Source organism: Lissotriton helveticus, chromosome 6, assembly GCF_964261635.1.
Source record: "Lissotriton helveticus chromosome 6, aLisHel1.1, whole genome shotgun sequence".
NCBI classification, from domain to species: Eukaryota; Metazoa; Chordata; class Amphibia; order Caudata; family Salamandridae; genus Lissotriton; species Lissotriton helveticus.
In genome coordinates, this window is record NC_136067.1 from 1,436,869,269 (window position 1) to 1,436,888,845 (window position 19,577).

At 44.7% G+C, this 19,577-nt stretch overlaps 1 protein-coding gene across 2 annotated transcripts in view; it reads right to left on the bottom strand.

Moving 5' to 3' along the window:
• The window catches only part of PDE7B (phosphodiesterase 7B), a 1,141,924-nt gene that overhangs the window by 321,463 nt on the left and 800,884 nt on the right, over window positions 1-19,577 (bottom strand). The window lies entirely within an intron of this gene.

Consider the following 19,577-nt stretch of genomic DNA (forward strand, 5'->3'; position numbering starts at 1 on the left):
TGCAGTATCATCCTTCTACCTGTGTTTGGTACTCGTTTGTAACATGCACACGTCACTTTTCTCTTGTACCACACTGTTTGCTACCTCTTACATTTTGTTTGCTTTCGATACCTGCACAAGTGCCACCATTGCTTACGTAACGTTTGTTCTTGTGTTTGAGTGTCCTCCATATATTGCAGTATTATACCTCTATGTTTACTTTGTACGCTTTTGTAACCTGCACATGTCACTTTTTCCACCTGTAATGCACCGTTTGCTAACTCTTGTATTTTGTTGGCTCACGATTGTCACTTTTGCCTCATGTAATGTAACGTTTGCTTTTGTAATTTGTTAACTTGTAATGTTCTCATGTATCAGTTCTGTTCCTATTGTGAAGCGCTCTGACACCATCGGGTAAAGTCAGCGCTATATAAAATCGCATAAATAAATAAATAAAATGTACAGCATTGCCTCCATCAACTCTTGTCTATGGTTGTCTGTGTTGTTTTTAATATGAAAAATATTTTTGTATGTATCCAAAATATCATCAATTAATAAAATGAAAATAATTTCTAAAATTTAAGTGTGATAACTCTGGTCTATGGATGACGGGCTTTCTTAACTTGGTGGGGTATCACATGTTACTACTAGACCTAGAACTGCTTATGTCAACTGTTTGACCCAGCTATAGACCTTTACTTAAAGTTTTTCTTTCCCTATGTATAGCGAGTCTACAAGATATATAGGGGTCCCCTTTTTTCAAATTAAGTACCCAATGTTTGACATGCAGGGCTTTAAGTGGGCCGGGTCTCACCTCCCTCGAAATGGGTCTCCATCGGGCTCTGTTTTGTGCCCTGGCACAAGCGGTCCGTTTTTCCCCCCGGACTGCAGTGACAGCAGGCACATCGATTTGTGCGTGCTCACTTCTCACTAGTGGAGAAATTAGGGCATTTTAGTGCTGTAGGGGAAGGGAAATTCTTTAAAAAGAGTCATTTTCTCTCTGGATTTCCCTTCTCTTTTTGAAACTCAGGAGTAGCAACATTGTCATAGTGCCACCAGGGCTTTAAGTGGAAGCTTTTTCAATATTATATACAAGCCATAGTTGCTGCTTATTTCTCTTATGCAACAAACAACCATTGACAAAGCCAATAGTCCTGGCTTGTCGTAGTTTTGATGTTACTTGTTGTATCATATTTCTGGATGCAATGACAGAAACAGCAAAATACAAGTCAGGCGGCACACTATGCTAAGCACAGATTTTTAGCCTATGCCCCCTGCACAATTTTTTATCAGTTTGGACAAGGTCCACTCGCAGGTGGCCAGGCATTGATTATCCAGTTCCCAACAAGCATTGTGAAGATTTTGTCGTTGATGACATTCACAATATGTTGTCTTGACTATTGGACTCCATGTGGTGGGAATCCCAGCCCTCGTATGGGGAAGCCTCAACTTGCTACCTTGTTCATCTGATTACAGCTGGCTGGGCCGGACTGGCCATAGTGGACACTGGTCGCTTCCCCGGTGGGCCGGAAGGGTGGGACCGTTTTTGTTATTGGGGGCCGGTTTAGCCGCACTGCTGCAAAAACGACCCTTTATTACAAAAGCACAGCCAGTCTCCCCTCCCCCTTCTGGACTGGTCAGACGTAATTGCCAGGGCTGGTTTGCAATCCCAATCTGGCCCTGATGGCTGGCCTTTTGGCAGGCCTGGGCTGCAAGTGCAATGTTCCCTCGCCAGGATCCCCCATAAAGGCAACTGGCCTGGCTAATCAGGCAATCCAAGGCGAGCAGCATAAGTCTGTCACCCCGTCCGTGACTGGTGTGGCCCTTTATTCCAGTTCCTGATTGCAAATCTTACTGCCACACTGTCTGTGAGGCTAATGTCCTCAAGCGGCTTCCCAATCTAACTGTTTATAATTACGAACAGCCTACCAAGTGTAGTGCTGCTACCATATTTTCCCAAAACACAGACCCCCGCAGCCCCCACTTGCGGGAGGGGGCGAGCTCCTGGGGGGTCCCCTCAGCACAATACTCTGGCTGGAGAGCAGCTGATTGAGTCCAGATGGGGCCCTTCCACGTACCTTGCAGGTTGGCCCCTCAAGTTTTGTTACGCCAGAGCCAAAACACCCTCTGTCCTTTGTCTGATATTGAATTCCTTCCTCCGAGAAGAACTTAGGCAACAATACATTGATTAATCTGTGCCTAATGAACTCAAGATTCATAACCTTACATAATTTTCTGATAGCTGTGTTCAGTTTTTGACTCGGCATATCCACAGCATTGGTAGACTGAACACCCGTCCACCTCTGCCTTCATATCACCTTCAACCAAACTGTAACTGTTTTGCCCGACAGCTGTGACACCTACACCAAGGGAGAATTTCGTTGCGCGCACTGCATCCCCAAATACAATGCAATGCACGCAACGAAATTAGTTTGATTTATTTAAATGTTTACTTCCCTGCAAACCTCCATTATCCATACATTACTAACCCCCACCCTGCCCCTCCCCCTCCCCACGTCACCGCCCCAGCAGGTACTCCCCTACCGACCACGGCTGGGTAAAGCCCTTCTATATGAGCATTCCCTCCCAACTCGCCAAGAGTCCCCAAACCATACAGAAAGCAGCCACGCCACACGTTCAAACTACAACACCACATAAACTTATCCAAACACCTCAAGGACCACCACTGGCTCCCAATCCAAAAACCTGCCCTCTTGAAACTCCTCTCACACATTTAAAAAGCACTACTTAACCAAGGCCCAGCAAACCTCAACAACTACATCCAGTTTCAAACACCAGCCAGACACTTCCTCTTGGCTAGCCTTGTCCTCTCGCTTGTCCTGCGTATCGCCCACGCCAGGGCTAGGGGTCGTGCCTTTTCTGAACTGACCTCCACAGCTTGAAACAATCTACCCAACCACATCAGAGCCACTAGCTCTATTCTAGCTTTCTGAAATAAATTAAAAACATGGCTAGTCCAATAGGCCTCAGAAAGGTCTACACCCCTCTATCTCCTAGGGTGCAAAGATACCCTCTTGCACGATGGGCATGCTATACAAATAGGCACAACATAACAAACCAGGAGCAGCCTGAAGTTAGGGTTGGCAGACTCCCTACTAACAAAGATTCCCCGGTGATTACTGTGCACTATTTTGTTCTCACAGTACATGTGCAGTATTTAGCTGTGTACCATGATTGCATACTTGTTGTTTTCAGTCAAAGTTCTGGATGGGCAATTATTCATTGTTATTAGCCCCAGGACACCAGACATAAAAGGTTCTGACTGTTACACAGTGTGCTCAGTGGCCCGTGATTTCCCTGGAACTCTTCAAAATGTTCCAAAACCCAATTATGTTTATTCTCCACTGTGTCAGACAAAGGGGCATGATTATCAAACTATCCTGAGACTTTCCAGATATATCGAGGGTGGCAAGTGACTCCATTACCAGCAACCACACTCAGCAGCTTCCTTGCATTTCTCACAAGCCACCTGTGGTGCTCTTCCCACTAAGGCTCCTATTACAAGCATAGGTGCTATTTATCTCACCTGGAAAATAACAATACCACAAGGTGTGTTATTTATCGGGTGCGATAAATAGCACCTATTACGAGTTTCTGGGGAACAACATGCAGATTTTAATATATAACACACCAAAATTTGTTTGATATGATAATTACCTTTATGGTTTTCCCCTGCTAAATTTCGGCAGGTTTGACTTACTGAAATTGAATGAAGGTTGAGGTATTTAACCATTCGAATAATTATCACTCACCTCGGAATTCTGACCTGTGTGTAAACATAGGTTTACACATAGGTTGGAATTAACCATCCAACTTGTAATCAGGGACTTAGAGTCCTCCATTTATCTTTCCAGCACACAACCACTTTGCCACCCCAGCCACTGTAGCCCGACAATCACTTTTTTTCCTGTTCCTGCCATGTACCCCAGGCCAGATTGTCGTAGTTTCTATTGGATCATCAACTCCACACCAGACCAAAGCCCCACACTCCATCCTCAGCCTCCCACCCCATTAACCCACAACACACACATTGCCTTTCAAGCAGCTTCACCATGGCTGCCCACCCCATAGCTACTACCAGAATATCAAAAGTTTGAAGGACATATGCTCATCTGCAGCACCTCCACACAATCCCAACATAATCCCCAGCCACATTCCCAACAGCAATCTCCAGCCACAATCCCAACAGCAATCCTCAGCCACAATCCCAACACAATTCCCAGCCACAATCCCAACAGAAATCCCCAGCCACTACTTTCTGGCCCACATGCACCCTTCGCACCGCGCTGTTGTTACGCCTGCGATTGGGCAACTATTGGCAAACTGGCTCCACAGACTCTGCTGCTCTCTTGACCTCCAATACTGTGAAGTCACCACGCAGCCACTGCCTGCGGCCCTGCACTGCCTGCTGTCCAGAGAACAAAAAGCCCCGCACTGCCTTCAGTTTAGAGAACAAATGACCCTGCTCTGCCTGCTGTTCAGAGAACAAAAGGCCCTGCACTCCCTGCTGTCCAGAGAACAAAAGGCCCTGCACTTCCTGCTGTCCAGAGAACAAAAGGCCCATCACTCCCTGCTGTTCAGGGAACAAAAGGCCCTGCACTCCCTGTTGTCCAGAGAACAAAAGGCCCCGCACTTCCTGCTGTCCAGAGAACAAAAGGCCCATCACTCCCTGCTGTCCAGAGACCAAAAGGCCCCGCACTCTCTGCTGTCCAGAAAACAAAAGGCCCATCACTCCCTGCTGTCCAGAGAACAAAAGGCTCTGCACTCCCTGCTGTCTGGAGAACAAAAGGCCCTGCACTGCCTGCTGTCCAAAGAACAAAAGGCCCAGCACTGCCTGCTGTCCAAAGAACAAAAGGCCCTGCACTGCCTGCTGTCCGGAGAACAAAAGGCCCAGCACTCCCTGCTGTCCGGAGAACAAAAGGCCCATCACTCCCTGCTGTCCGGAGAACAAAAGGCCCTGCACTGCTTGCTGTCCAGAGAACAAAAGGCCCATCACTCCCTGCTGTCCGGAGAACAAAAGGCCCAGCACTGCCTGCTGTCTGGAGAACAAAAGGCCCAGCACTTCCTTCTGTCCGGAGAACAAAAGGCCCATCACTCCCTGCTGTCCAGAGAACAAAAGGCTCTGCACTCCCTGCCGTCTGGAAAACAAAAGGCCCTGCACTGCCTGCTGTCCAAAGAACAAAAGGCCCAGCACTGCCTGCTGTCCAAAGAACGAAAGGCCCTGCACTTCCTGCTGTCCGGAGAACAAAAGGCCCTGCACTCCCTGCTGTCCAGAGAACAAAAGGCCCTGCACTTCCTGCTGTCCAGAGAACAAAAGGCCCATCACTCCCTGCTGTCAGAGAACAAAAGGCCCTGCACTCCCTGCTGTCCAGAGAACAAAAGGCCCTGCACTTCCTGCTGTCCAGAGAACAAAAGGCCCATCACTCCCTGCTGTCAGAGAACAAAAGGCCCATCACTCCCTGCTGTCCAGAGAACAACAGGCTCTGCACTCCCTGCTGTCTGGAGAACAAAAGGCCCCGCACTGCCTGCCGACCAAAGAACAAAAGGCCCAGCACTGCCTGCTGTCCAAAGAACAAAAGGCCCTGCACTGCCTGCTGTCCGGAGAACAAAAGGCCCAGCACTCCCTGCTGTCCGGAGAACAAAAGGGATGGGCCAGTACCCGGAAAAAGAACCATCCTAACCAGTGCTTTCAATGCTTAAATAGAAGTGCAGGTACTGTACCAGAGTGCCTGCTTGTTTCTGAGAGTGCAGGTACTCTCCAATTAAAAGTATTACATTCGCTAGAGAAGTGCCGGTACTCAGTACCGGAGAGTACCAGACCCATTTAAAGCACTGATCTTAGCAGGAATCATGGCTTGATGTAAACAGTCAAAGTAGCACATTGGATTTACATTGTTATGAAGGTTGTGACATGGAACACTGTTCACTATAAAAAATTTCCTCTGGAAGCTTTCTAGAACTTTTACCCTAAGTACTCTTACAGCCTTTTAAGGAGTCGGGATCGCAGCTGTAGTAGTTTGTACACATCTCAGTAGTAAACTATAACGTTCTCAAGGGCTTGAAATTGAAGTTATCTTTTTATTGAGGTATGCTGAAAAAGAAAACAGCAACAAGCTATACCGAAAATGTGAACTGCTTTTTAAACTCATTTTGGCTCTGGAAATAACTACAAACATGTATTATGAACTTATCCCCGATGTATCAACTGTTAAAAGCCAAAACTCAAAAATTGAACATTGGAAAAGCGGGGGCGATCAGCGTTTTGCAAATTTTTGGGCTCCTTTGGAGTATTGGAGATTACTACCCATAGGAATATTGATATGTAGTGGTCCAATGTATGATATGATCTGATGTATTTTTCAAGGATATATATTTTTAACTGGGCTCAGAGAAATCTGTGTAAGGATTTGTCTGCAATATCATCAGCAGGTTTGAATAAGAGGAAATATGAAATTGAGGGACATTTTTTTGTTGTTATCTTAGCACTAGTCACTTACTTTATTAGGTGTGAGCACAACAGAATGTATTATGAGAAGTTAATATTCTGCTAGTTTGTCAGTGGCAAGATTGAATAGCACATTTGGATAAATACAAAATAATAGCATGGTGAATAGATCGGGGAAGGGTGGTTGTTTATAGGATTGTCCATATGATGAATTAAAGTATAAGATTATGTCCTACTTTTAGGTGACCCAAGGGACCATGTGAGATGGAATGAATTAACAAAGCTATAGGGGCTATTGAACTTTGTCCAATTGTAAATATATGAAATATTTATAATATTGTATTTTTAACAATAGGTATTTAACTTTGATAATCCCTCCTATTTTGTACTCAATAATTTTGCGATATTTTGCACAAAGTGTCCAACTATATATTTGATAATTATTACTTTTGGTATGTCGACACATCAATATGATTGAATAATGTGTTGTTGGATATGCCCTTGTATTATACAACCAATGTCCCCCTTACAAACCTTCTTTCCATGTCTATTTGAATTTGTCCAATCAAAATTGAGCACTTTCACTTTAAATACTTTACCCTCACTCACTATCGCTGTCATGTGAGCAAGGCACAGAGGTGCCGAAACGTTATGAAACCGACATGCGAATAAAAGACTGAACACCGTGAAATTTGGTCCGTGCTTTGTGTATCTGCGCCAGCTGGGAGTGTGTAGCGACGCGCAGAAATACTTTGGTCAGCTATATATATATATATATATATATATATATATATATATATATATATATATATATATATATATATATATATATATATCAGTGTTTATGGCTTAAATAAGGCGTCTTCCAGAGAGATATTTCACCCCCACAACTCAAAGGTGGACTGGTCTGGCATAGATTAAAAGGAAAAAGAGAATAAGCCACTAGCAGCGAAAGGATGTGGGGGGGTGACTAGATTATCTACATCCTTGACATCCTTGAAAAGCACCGAGGCCGCAGGCCATCTGCCCCTCAGGCACACACGAGCACGTGCTCGGAGCTGGCCCGCGTCCTCCAAAGAGTAGCGCCATTGCCCTTGAAGTAGGCTCTCTGCCAAATATGCTCACGATTCTCAGGCTTGACTTTCACACTATGCATACAGGCAATTCAATCTATGGCATAGCAGAGCGCGCTATGCACTGCTCCCACTAGCATCGCGCTGGGCTTCAGCATACGAGCAAGCTAAGCGGTATTCATGGAGGGTCTGGCTTTTGGCCCAGTTTGGGGGCCTGGGGCATAAAAGAAAAACAGACTCTCACTTTTGACTCTTATCTTCCAAAACTCACATGAGCATGATGTTGTTTTTATTTTTAGGCGTTATATAGCGCGGATTAAAGTAGGCTGCCACATACTCAATGGTTTACTGGCCACTGGTGCACTCGGTCTGTCAGGCATGTTCTGACTTTTGCACAGGCACTGTGAAAACTGACCACTTCTACAATGGTTGGTATGCACAGCTGAAGCACTTCTCACACTCTTCATAACACCACATGCTTGTGCGCAGCGATGCGTGCTGCACCATGGTTGAACCTCACGCACTTCACCCAACTCTTCCCCATATAGACCAATTCAGGGGCGCCGCCGCCTGCTAAAAATGAAAAATAGAAAGAAAATAAAAGCATTATATTATCATTTTATTTTTGCATATCTGATCGCCGCTGACGCAAGTCTTCATCGGGGCGGGGCTAGGGAATCCTCTGTGACAGGCATTTTTATTTTTTAAGACACATTTTTATTGATTTTACATGATGATAAACACTTAACGTTTGTTAAGGTCAACATTTACATATATAGCCCCCCCAAATGTCCAGGAACATAAGGTGGTAGTGCACCATACATGGTATATGACGGTAAGTCCCTGCTCCAAGGTAACAGAAAGGCAATATTCCCACTGCACATCCTCTGTGACAGGCATGGAAGGGAAAGTGGTGATGGGCACTTTTAAGTGCGCATGACGGATTGGCCGGCTGCCTTAGGCCAGCCAAACCATCATGCGCACTTAGGTTTCTCCAACCTCGCTGTAAACGCCAAAGACTCCCAGTTACTGTCTGAGCGGCAAACCAGGTCACTTAGACCAATACCAATGCTTTTCGCATGCTGAGAATAGCATTCCCAGAATGAGAGAAGCATTGGGATTGGCTTCTGGGAGCCTGCACTGTGTGCAGCTGGAGTCGACAATCGTCAGAGAGGACCGAGGCCGCGTCCATCGGAGAGGCAGGTAAGTGCAATTTTATTTATTTTAATTATGTTCCATTTTGTTTGTGTCCCTCCCTCTCCCCGTTCTCACCACTAACAAATACTAGAAGTCGCCAGTGGTCAATACACCCAATACCCTGTCAACTGTGCACTCCAAAACGGTACCAGGAACCTTATACAAACTAGAGTGCTTTGTGGGCAGAAGTATGCAGTGCCACATCTAGTATTCAGCATGTCAAGCATGTTGCACAAATAGACCATAAAGTGTACTTCTCCATGACAGGGAACCAGGAACCTGCACAATAAAGTGAGGTTTTAGAGCACTATTCCTATGCGGCATATTTAAAGCTATTTTAAATAGATATGTATTTTGTTTTAAATGGGCAACATTATACAATAGGGGCATGCAGACAGAAGTGCTTTCATGCCAGGCTTAAACAAAAGGGGGTTTCCATATCAAACTCTCATTATTGCCTTTTTCTTTCACATCTTCACTGCATAGCTGCCACATTTTCCAGGTCCATGTCTGATGTACTGCTACAGTCCAGGTTTTTTTCCTTTGCATTCTGGGACTTGAAGTTTTGTTATATAATGAAATAAACAAGACTACAAATTTCAGAACTAAGAGAAAAAACCTGGGCTGGAGCAGCACATCAGATATAGAACTGGGGGAGAAACTTGGCATGGACTATCTTGATTGCCAGTTATGAAGACTTTTGGTAATTGACTGTTAACACGTTGGGCCTCCAAAATACCCACACTCTACCCCTCTCACACAGGCTGTGGTACTATAAGAGAGTTTAGCTAGTCTGAAATTGTACTAGCATATGTAAACTAGTTTTATGAATGTTTTGAAAAACTGTGAAAAAATCTTTTTAGGAGGATCTTGGGGAGGTTATGTTTTTATTTCCTATACATATATTCCATCCTCCATACATGGCTCACCAGGCTTATAACACAAATAAAATGTGTTTTTTTTCAACTTCAAAAGATTAAGTAGAGTATTTGTTTTTAGTTCTTTTCCATTCCTCTGCATATGGATAGATCCTTATTTAAGGACCAAACTCGCCACTCAGAAGTGTCCCTAGTGGACGTGCTCATGCACTACACATTATGCCAGAGCAGTAAGGTAATTTGGACTCCCACACTCAGAAAACATGCTTCATTGCAGTTGCAGTTGGTATCACAAAGGTTGAGGTGGTTTGAAAGAACGAAGGTTAGTGAAAAACTAGGTGTGAAGGGTGGGGTAATTGCAAGAGGATGGAGAATCAAATTAATTCATCTGATGTTATCCATTTAAGTTATTGATTGCTGATTACCTGCATATGACAGCCAACTATATGGGAATTCCCAAGGCACAAGTGCTTACTTTGTTAATCTTTTTTTTTTTAAACATAAGTGCAGGAGGCGAACGTTTCTCTGAAGAGCCCCCCACCATCTCTGCCAAATACTGTGGTTGCCGAATACCAAAACACCCTAGTTTTGATTCTACCTCATGCCATACTCCTACACCACCGCCCAATTCCTTTGTTTTTTCAGTTCTTGCAGGATCTTTTGACATTTCTGCTTTTCCCATTCGTCACTGTTTTCCTATTATTTTCTTCCTTCTTCATTCTCCACGTTCAGTCATTCTCTCTTTGGATGATAAAAAAAAGTCCTGGTAATTAAACATAAGAATTGCTAATCACCACCAGTAAGAATTAAGCAGTGTAAGCTATCAACTGACATGTTCAGTTAGAGGAAAGGCTGAATTTACTTAGGGGTCAATATCAGTTTAATGGTTTTCTTCTCAGTCAGATTCACAATGTCGTATACACTCACAAGTTCTAGTTCCATGCAGAGGCGGCTGGTATTTGAAGGCGGTAAAAGGGCGGGTGGCGGGGGCAGGGGGAATGAATGGAATTAAATTCACAAATACACACTTACCTGTCTTCTGCCGCTGCCACCCACCGTCGGCGCCAACTCCTCCCGGTCCTCTTCCCCACTTCCAGGAGGCATGGTGCACCCGGCTCCCAGCCTCCCGATAGCCAATCACAACGCTGCAATGCACCGTTGGGATTGGTCTGAGCGCCGTGGATGGGTGCTCAGCCACAGAATAGGAGGCTGGGCATGTTCTACATGGAGGCTGTAATGCAGCCTGTGTGGAGAACATACATACACAATTTAAGGAGTGCAAACCACTCCTCCCCTTCCCTGCTCTGTCAGCAGAGCAGTCCCGCCCATCTCGCCTGCAAAGCTGCTGCAACAAAAGGAAACACAATTAAATGATAATAACTTAAAGTTATTATCATTTTATTTTTTCTTTAGTGATACTGCTTAAAAGCAGCGGGGAGGGACCACCACTATTTACATGTGCAAAAGTTTTTTCTACCACTGCAAATTTACTTCTGTAATTCGTAAAGGTGGTTTTAGACTTGTAACTCAGTTTACTCACATGTAATATTGCCGTAGTTTGGTGTAATGTAACAGAATACATTTGCTCCTGTATATTTGGGAGTGGGTGTTCCAGGTTAGAAATTCACAGGAACTATTGTGCACTTTCATATACATAAGGTGTGTGGGCATGCACAAAATTATGTTGGTTCATTCGCACCATGTAAATGGATGGTGATTTCCTTACATCAAGGCAACGGCGTAGCTAGGAGGTTGCGGGGGTGCGGTCCCCCCAGGCGGCACAATTTCTGGGGCGGTGGCCGCAGGCACTGGTGGCACGTTTCGGCTGCCTTTATAATTTATTTGGGGACACTGTGTCCCCAAATAAATTATAAAGGCCGCCGAAACGGCCCACCAGTGCCGCGCGCGCTACCCTGTTTTAAGTGCAAGTGCACGCCACCTGCTGCTCGCAACTGCTGCCGGCAGCAGCGTGCACCACACGACTCATGCACGCACGCCACCACGTCTATCACCTAGCATAGGCCCATGACGTACAGAGTGGGCCGGTGAAGTCGGTGAAAGAAAGCAGCGCCGGTGTGGAGTACAGAAGGAAAGCGGTTCAGTTCCTCTGCGTGCGGTAAGTAGAAGAGTGCATTGTAATTTACGCATGCATAATTTGAGGCTGACTCACAAAGTGGAACACTTATAGACGTGCACACATATAGTTGAGACATAGTTCTAAAGCTGTTTAAAGAGGTGATTTTCAAGGGGTGACTCCTGCAGCATGGGTTGCACCTGTTCTGTTGTGCAGCACACTGCTGCCCTCAACTGAATTGTTCACTTTCAAATTAGGCTGACGGGCATTACTTAACAATGTTATTTACTTGCTTTGAAACGTGCAAGCTAGTGAGATGCGTCTGCAGATGTGGCCATGCTTGAAATGTCTGCATTGGGGTTATGCCCATTTCACAGAAGAGATAGTCCCACCTGATGCTGGGGAAGCCGTCCTCAAGCGATGTTTTTTCGGATTTTTGGTGAAGTTTATTCCAGAGTTGTGCTCCTCTCTCTATGAGATTTGGGAATGAATCTTACCTGGTTGATCAGACTTGCCCAAACTACGTCCTCAACAAACATATACCTCCAGTTTCTGTGCTGCAGAAAGAACACAAACACGTGCCATTTGGACAATGTGTATATGTAGAAAGTGAGGTGGGGGTTGTCCCTACATAATACTTTAATGTAATGGAAACAGGTATTATGCTGACAAAATGAAAATAAAATAAAAATGTTTTCTATCAGTAATGCATACTTTACCTAAGTGTATTGTGTTATATTTCTTGGCATTTGTACAGAGCTTGCTGACATCTAATGAGACATAGTTAGGGTGCTTTCTGGGTGCGCGACGAAGCAGCAACTCTGTTATGCATGGTTGGAAGACTGTTGGCGAGGTGTTACCATGTGGAGCATGTTTTGATGTCTGTGCGAGGTTTCGGTTTGGTGCTCCAATCGTTGCAGCAGGCATGCAGAAGCACGTCGTGTGTGAGGTGAGATGCCAGAAGGTGTGAGGGAGAGCATTGTAGTTTGTGGATAAACACCTATACCCTCCCTGTCATCCAGAATTGGTGAAGGCTTAACACAGGTATATCCGCATACCCAAAGACCTGTCTTCACCTGCATCAGTCATATCATACCTTCATCTAATCAGATGGTGCTTACAGAAGGGGTAGTCTAGCACTTATTACAGAATATATAAGAAAAAAGCATCAATGGTGGTCACCTGGACTCCTGAATATCAAATGACATTGCAACATTAAGAGTGTGATTGCACATATCAGAACTAAAAGCTCCAGGCTACTTCCAGGATGCTATTGTGCAGATGCATGACTTTATAGAAGCTTCTAGAACAAGTGGTACGACTCCCATGCATAATGAAGTGTTATTGTCTGAAGACAAGTTACCCGACCTCTCGCAAGACAGTATGGTACACGTCCTGCTTATCAGTATCTTCTGATAGGTCTACGGTGTTGTGTATATAAATAGTGAATGTGTGCATATATAGTGAGTGTGTGCATGCGAGCGCATCCGTGAAAACACTTGTTAACTATTTCCTCAAACAACTGAATTATAAAACACTTTAAACATAGGTATTTGCCAACCTCTAGGACATCCTATAATTAAACTGTGTTTATTGTGCTGCTACCTGTAGTAACGTACACCACTACAGTAGCTCGAGTTTAAAAGCTATGATTCTCAGGGCCCATGTTGGCAAGGTTGTGGAGCTTACTGACCCCTTTGTGCTGAGTTTAGTTCTAAGGGCACACAGTGAGTCATTCCCTGTGAATAATTAGTTTGCTGTTTTTGAAAGATAAAGAATCACAGGCTTCAACACGTTAAGTTGGTTTTGGGTCAATGGGGGGACAATGATGTTTGGTCATTAAATGTCAACTGTAGATGATGGATCCCCGAACAGTGTCATGTATGTGAATGTTTGCATTGTGCTAAGGGGATTACCATGTAATCGTTCACGAGGCTCTCTGGTGGATGTCACGTGGTTTTTCTGAGTCCCCAGATAGATCATGCAGTCTGTGTGTTCTCCTTTGTACTGCCGGTCACCGGTGTATTCAACTGTGTAGCCTTGGACCGTGTCATGTATGTGCATGTAACTTGCATGATCGAGGTAACTATTAGCGGGGATACTACGTGTCTCTCGGACCTATTTCAAGTGCTCGCCTTCCTTTTTCCCCAGCTCCTACCCCCCCCCCCGCTCCCCTCGGGCGTCAATCTGAGGGATAGCCCCGGGCGCCACAAGCTCTAGCTACGCCAGTGCATCAAGGGCAGCAGTAAATCACTTTCCAAGCTTACAATTGACTGGGAACGAACACCCATAAATGTGGGGCAGTGCAGGGCAAGGGGTTTCTACACAAGAAAATAAAATGTCAAAATATAACCATCCTCTTGCCTTATAAAAAGTCATTTTTGCCCGTGCTGGTCTGTGGGCATGTGCGGCTTGAGAGTTATAATGGGACTGAGTGGTGTTTTCATTAGCTTCTTTGTTTAATCCAAAATACTGTGTATAGATTCAAATAATTCCTCTCAGTGGTGTGTTCCACTATAAAAACATGAGTCCAACAAATGGGAATGACATTGTCAAAACTGGACTGGCAGCACAAGACAGGGAAGCAGACAGGGCCGGACTGGGAACCAAACCGGCCCTGTCAAAGTGCTCGCCCCCCCCCCATCCTCCGCAGGGGGGGGGTTTGGGGGTGTCGCCGAGCTCTTTGACAGAGCCAGTTTTCAGCCGATTTTGTTACAGGGACGATTTTGCAGCTATGCTGCAAAAACGGCCCTGTAACGAAAACGACCCCCAGGGGCCCAAAACCGCCCCCCACCCGTGCGGCGCACCGGGGGATTGCCCTGTGCCCGCTACGGCCAGTCCGGGCCTGGAAGCAGACGACCGGGTGACTGAGAAGCAGGTAGATAAACTGAGCCCCTCGCAGCAACATCTGACATTCTGAAGAAGTTTCTGAAACGTTAACAGCCTAGTGCTATTTGGCAGCCTCTAGCTCTTCCTTTTGATATTCTTGTAGGCATGAAGGCACTGCGAAATATGAGGCTGACTCCATTAATCTTACCATTTTCCCCACACCCAGCTGTAAAGAAGGATTGGCAATACCAATATGTCTGGCTAATGAATGGAAGATCCGCGTTATGGCCCTCAATAGGTCATTTATACATGTACTCTGTCACTCATCTTTGCACTCATCCATCCATTTATTCATCTACTTACTCATTGATGCATTCACAATCTGACACAACTGAAATAAGACACACACAAACTGAACAGCATATGCAAGAAATTTTAAAAGAGTAGAAGTAGAAAAAACATGTTGCCAACTAAAAACAACAGGCTTATTCTTGAAATAGCGAAATTAAGCACATCTGCAGGGATCCATCTTGCAGAGGTACTGTAAATAGTCTATCATGGAGTGCCAGCATGGCCGCGACATTGAGAACCAACAGATTGGCCATCTTGGAATGGTAAAATAAGGAATCGAGGGATGCGGCACACTGCAAATGATATGAGCAACAAACAAGCAACCCATTAGCAGTGCCTGGTGAGGTTTAGTATCCTCTTAAGTAGCTTTAAATAAAAAATAGGAGAAACAAAGAAATGAAATGGGAACTATAAAAGGAGAAACTGAAAAACAAAGAACTGTCCACACAGCCGTGACTCTGAAGCGCACTCACTTTCGCGTGGATGTACGCATGTAATCAGAATATATCGTCATTCGTAGGGCAAGAGAGCCCATGGCGAATATTGAGTGAACCATTTCCTTATGCAACAAGCTGTGATGGATGAAGACAGAGTATAAATAACAGACTTGCTAATGGCATTTCAGAGCTTGAAGTTACTCAATAGGTCAAAAGTTTTTTTCACAGTTCAAGAATATATGAGGAAGATGGTAACCCCCACAGTAGCCTAATATACTAGATACTGGGAACACATGTCACTGAGAGAATCTGAAATTCCCTTCTTTCACATATCAGTGCATTTCTTGATTACCCATATTTCAATGCATCTGTCTGTTTTCACACATTTAAGCAACGCTAGTAAGTCTGGCATTGGCAAGCTGGGATGATGGTTCGTTTTTTAAATGTTTTATTGCATGTTTGTGCCACAAAAATAAAAGAAGGGAAAAAATGAAAATATACCACCAGCTGGTGCTATATACTTGCAATACAAATGTTAAATAAAATAAAATAACCATTGCCTATAATATCAATAGGACAATATGGGTGCCTCCTAGCAGCTAGAAGTACTTAGAACATGTATGGAAACTCCATTTGTTTTAATGCACATCGCAGGATAATATGCTCCTTATTGGCACAGAGAAAATGTACTTTTGGCTTTGAATTATATTCAACTAACAAAAGTGTGAAGTTACGTCATGGAAAAAGGGGGTTGCAAAGCCGACTGTGGGGGTCTAGACCCAACAGATCATCAAGAAGCAGCTACTGTTAGGAGCACAAGCCCTTACCCACCAGCGGTGGCATGCTTCATCAATAGGCTGTGCTCCTTGTTGGGCTGGCGCAGCAATGCAAATGGACCCACCCGGGGGGGGGGGAGGTATATTGCCAGTTAGATAAGAGTGTGGCCAACAATGCCTACAGGAAGTGATTCAAGAAGAGTTTTAAACACTCTGTAGAATGGTCTAAAAAGAGAAATTAATGGTGGTGGACAGGTGGCCATTCAGGAGCACAAGTGAAATTTAAGATGGCGGTGAACAGGTAGGCTCACGGGTAGGACTACTGGACGCTGAAGTGACCAGAGAGTAGTCTAGCATCCCGTCACTCTCAATGGGCCATTTTACTTTAGGTTAGGGTCATGAAAGCAAATACTAGGAAAACATCCAGAGTAAGGGTGGAAGTTCGGGTACACTAACCATATCACACATAATGCTGTGCACATGGTATGTTACTGTAACATCAATATAGCTGTCTCTGCCATAGTAGATTAGGTAATGAAAGGTCCTGAAGAAGTGCCTGCTGATCCTCTTTGGACAGATTAGGCACGAAACATATCAACCATGTTAATCATAAGACATTCAGAGGATACATTGATTATTATTTTTTATGACATTAACAGAGACCGTAAGCACATGGAAGCACCTGCCAAGGTTCATTTACCATGTGGTGTATAATCCTAAAATAGTGTCTGAAATGTTGAAAGTGATTCTGAAATCTCAGAATACATTCTGGATTTTTGTGATGGCAGTTCTGGAAGTTTAGTATTTCCAGACAGCTAAAAAAACATAGAGCTTGTAGATTGCTGCATGCAAAAATTTGCTATCAGACACCAATGCAAAAACAACAGTTGATGGACAGAATGCAGAACAATGTCATACATTCACCCCAGTACAGAGATCTGGGCCTAAATCCATCGTTTTTGTGCTCACCATGCCATTCCAGTTTGAACCCAGCCATATGCAAATCAGTCTTGATCCTGTGCCCCATGGAAACAGTCCAGCCCGAACAGCCAAGCCAGGTCCTCTCTGGACTGGAAACAAGCATACTAGGACTGGTTTCAGGTTTTCAGCCCTCATCAGCCAGGATAGCTTGATTCCAGTGGTGTGGAGAGCACAGGACTCACGTCTGAACATACCCGTCCCCCTCGGCGTGACAAATGAACCCAGCCATCTGCAAATCAGTCTTGACCTTGTGCCCCATGTGAACAGTCCCGCCCAAACTGCCAAGCTAGGTCCTCCCTGGACTGGAAACAAGCATCCTAAGACCGGTTTCTGGCTAATCACGTCTGAACTGGGGTGGTGGAGTGAGCTACGGAATGATGATGAATTAAACTCAGTTGACTGGGGGAGAGTTTGATTTGCTCAAATTCTCCGTCCATCGTGGGCCCCTTGCTCACTTTGCCACTGGCTTCAAGCTAGCCTGGCTGATGACGGCTGATTAGCCAGAAACCGGTCCCAGGATGCTTGTTTCCGGTCCAGGGAAGACATGACTTGGCAGTTCGGGCTGGACTGTTCCCATGAGGCACAGGGTCAGACTGATTTGCATATGGCCTTGTCTGAACTGTGGTGGTGGAGTGAGCTAAAGAATGATGATGGATTAAACCCAGATCAGTTGACTGGGGGTGAGTGTTTGATTTGCTCAAATGCTCCGTTCATCATCCCCCTTTGGTATCTCTTTGTTCGCCTTAAGTTGGCAGGTTATGCCCAGACGTGGGTCCATTGCTCACTTTTGCCACTGGATTCAAGCTAGCCTGGCTGATGACGGCTGATTAGCCAGAAACCAGTCCCAGGATGCTTGTTTCCAGTCCAGGGAAGACATGGTTTGGCAGTTTGGGCTGGACTGTTCCCATGAGGCACAGGGTCAGACTGATTTGCATATGGCCATGTCTGAACTAGGGTGGTGGAGTGAGCTAAAGAATGATGATGGATTAAACCCAGATCAGTTGACTGGGGTGTGTGTGTTTGATTTGCTCAAACGCTCCGTCCATCATCCCCTTTGGTATTGCTTTGTTTTCCCTAAGTTGGCAGGGTATGCCCAGACGTGGGTCCCTTCCTCACTTTGCCACTGGATTCAAGCTAGCCTGGCTGATGACGGCTGATTAGCCAGAAACCAGTCCCAGGATGCTTGTTTCCGGTCCACAGAAGACATGGCTTGGCAGTTCGGGCTGGACTATTCTCATGAGGCACAGGGTCAGACTGATTTGCATATGGCCATGTCTGAACTGGGGTGGCGGAGTGAGCTAAAGAATGATGATGGATTAAACCCAGAACAGTTGACTCGGGTGAGTGTTTGATTTGCTCAAACGCTCCGTCCATTACCCCCTTTGGTATCAGAACACCAAGGCACCCTACAACAGTAAAACATTCCCATATACAGAGGAAAAGCAAAAATTACCACTACCTTTTCCTTAAAGGGCACACTTTTTTATTCTGCTCAGGCCACCTCATTAGCACAACACTTGACATTTTTCAATGTAACTGGAATTATTCTCTGTGGTTATTTTGTTACTAAGACTGTGACCTTGTTTCTTTACGTTTCAGGTTTCAAAATATAACACCAAATTGAACAAAAACACATAATTCGTGGAAACCATGGCCGAAGTACGCCCGTTTTTAGCAGTCGCAAACAGGATATCGGCCTGTTTGCAACCTCTAAAAAAGGTTGCAGCATGTCCCAAACTTATTTTGTGGCATCCCTTCCTAACAGTGAATCACAGGGGGTGTAAGATTGTTTAGTGACCGCAAAACAATCATAATTACCACCAATTTCACATTGGAGGTATGCCAGTCGCAAATGGGAAGGGGTCCCCAAGGGACCTTTTCTCCTTTGTGATTGGCATCGAAAATGTTTTTTAAGAGTGGACAGTGTGGACCATTTCCTGCCATTAAAAAATGAAACTGAAATGTTTAAGGAAAACGGGTTCCATTTAAAAAAATTAAAAACCTGCTTTATTGAAAAAGCAGTCACAGACATGGTGGCCTGCTGACTCCAGAAGACAACCATCCCTTTGAGTGCCGGCCATTTCCAATAGGGCGCAAAACGCAACCTGACATAAATATTAATGTGGCATGTCCTTTGCAACCCATTTGGGAATCACAAACAGGGTCTCAGACACTGTTGTACATCAGTGTTTACGACTTGCAAATTGTGAGTCGGAGAAAAATGCAAATTGGAGTCGCAAACACTGAGGGTCGTATATCTGGCCCCATATTCTATTCTAGTCCATTCAACCATCAACCATTTTGTGTAACAAGAACTGAGGATTTTTCTCATGTAATTGACATAGTTATGTTCCTTGAGTGAAGATGAATCATCTTTCTTTGATCTTGACCTCTATCTAGAGGGTCTCTTCCGCATGAATTTCGTACGATCGCGAACATTGTAATAAGGTTGATGTTGGAAAATGAAAATGTATCAAGAGCACTTGATACTATGAACAAGATAGTCTAGGAGGAGACTGTATCATCTTTTTCCATT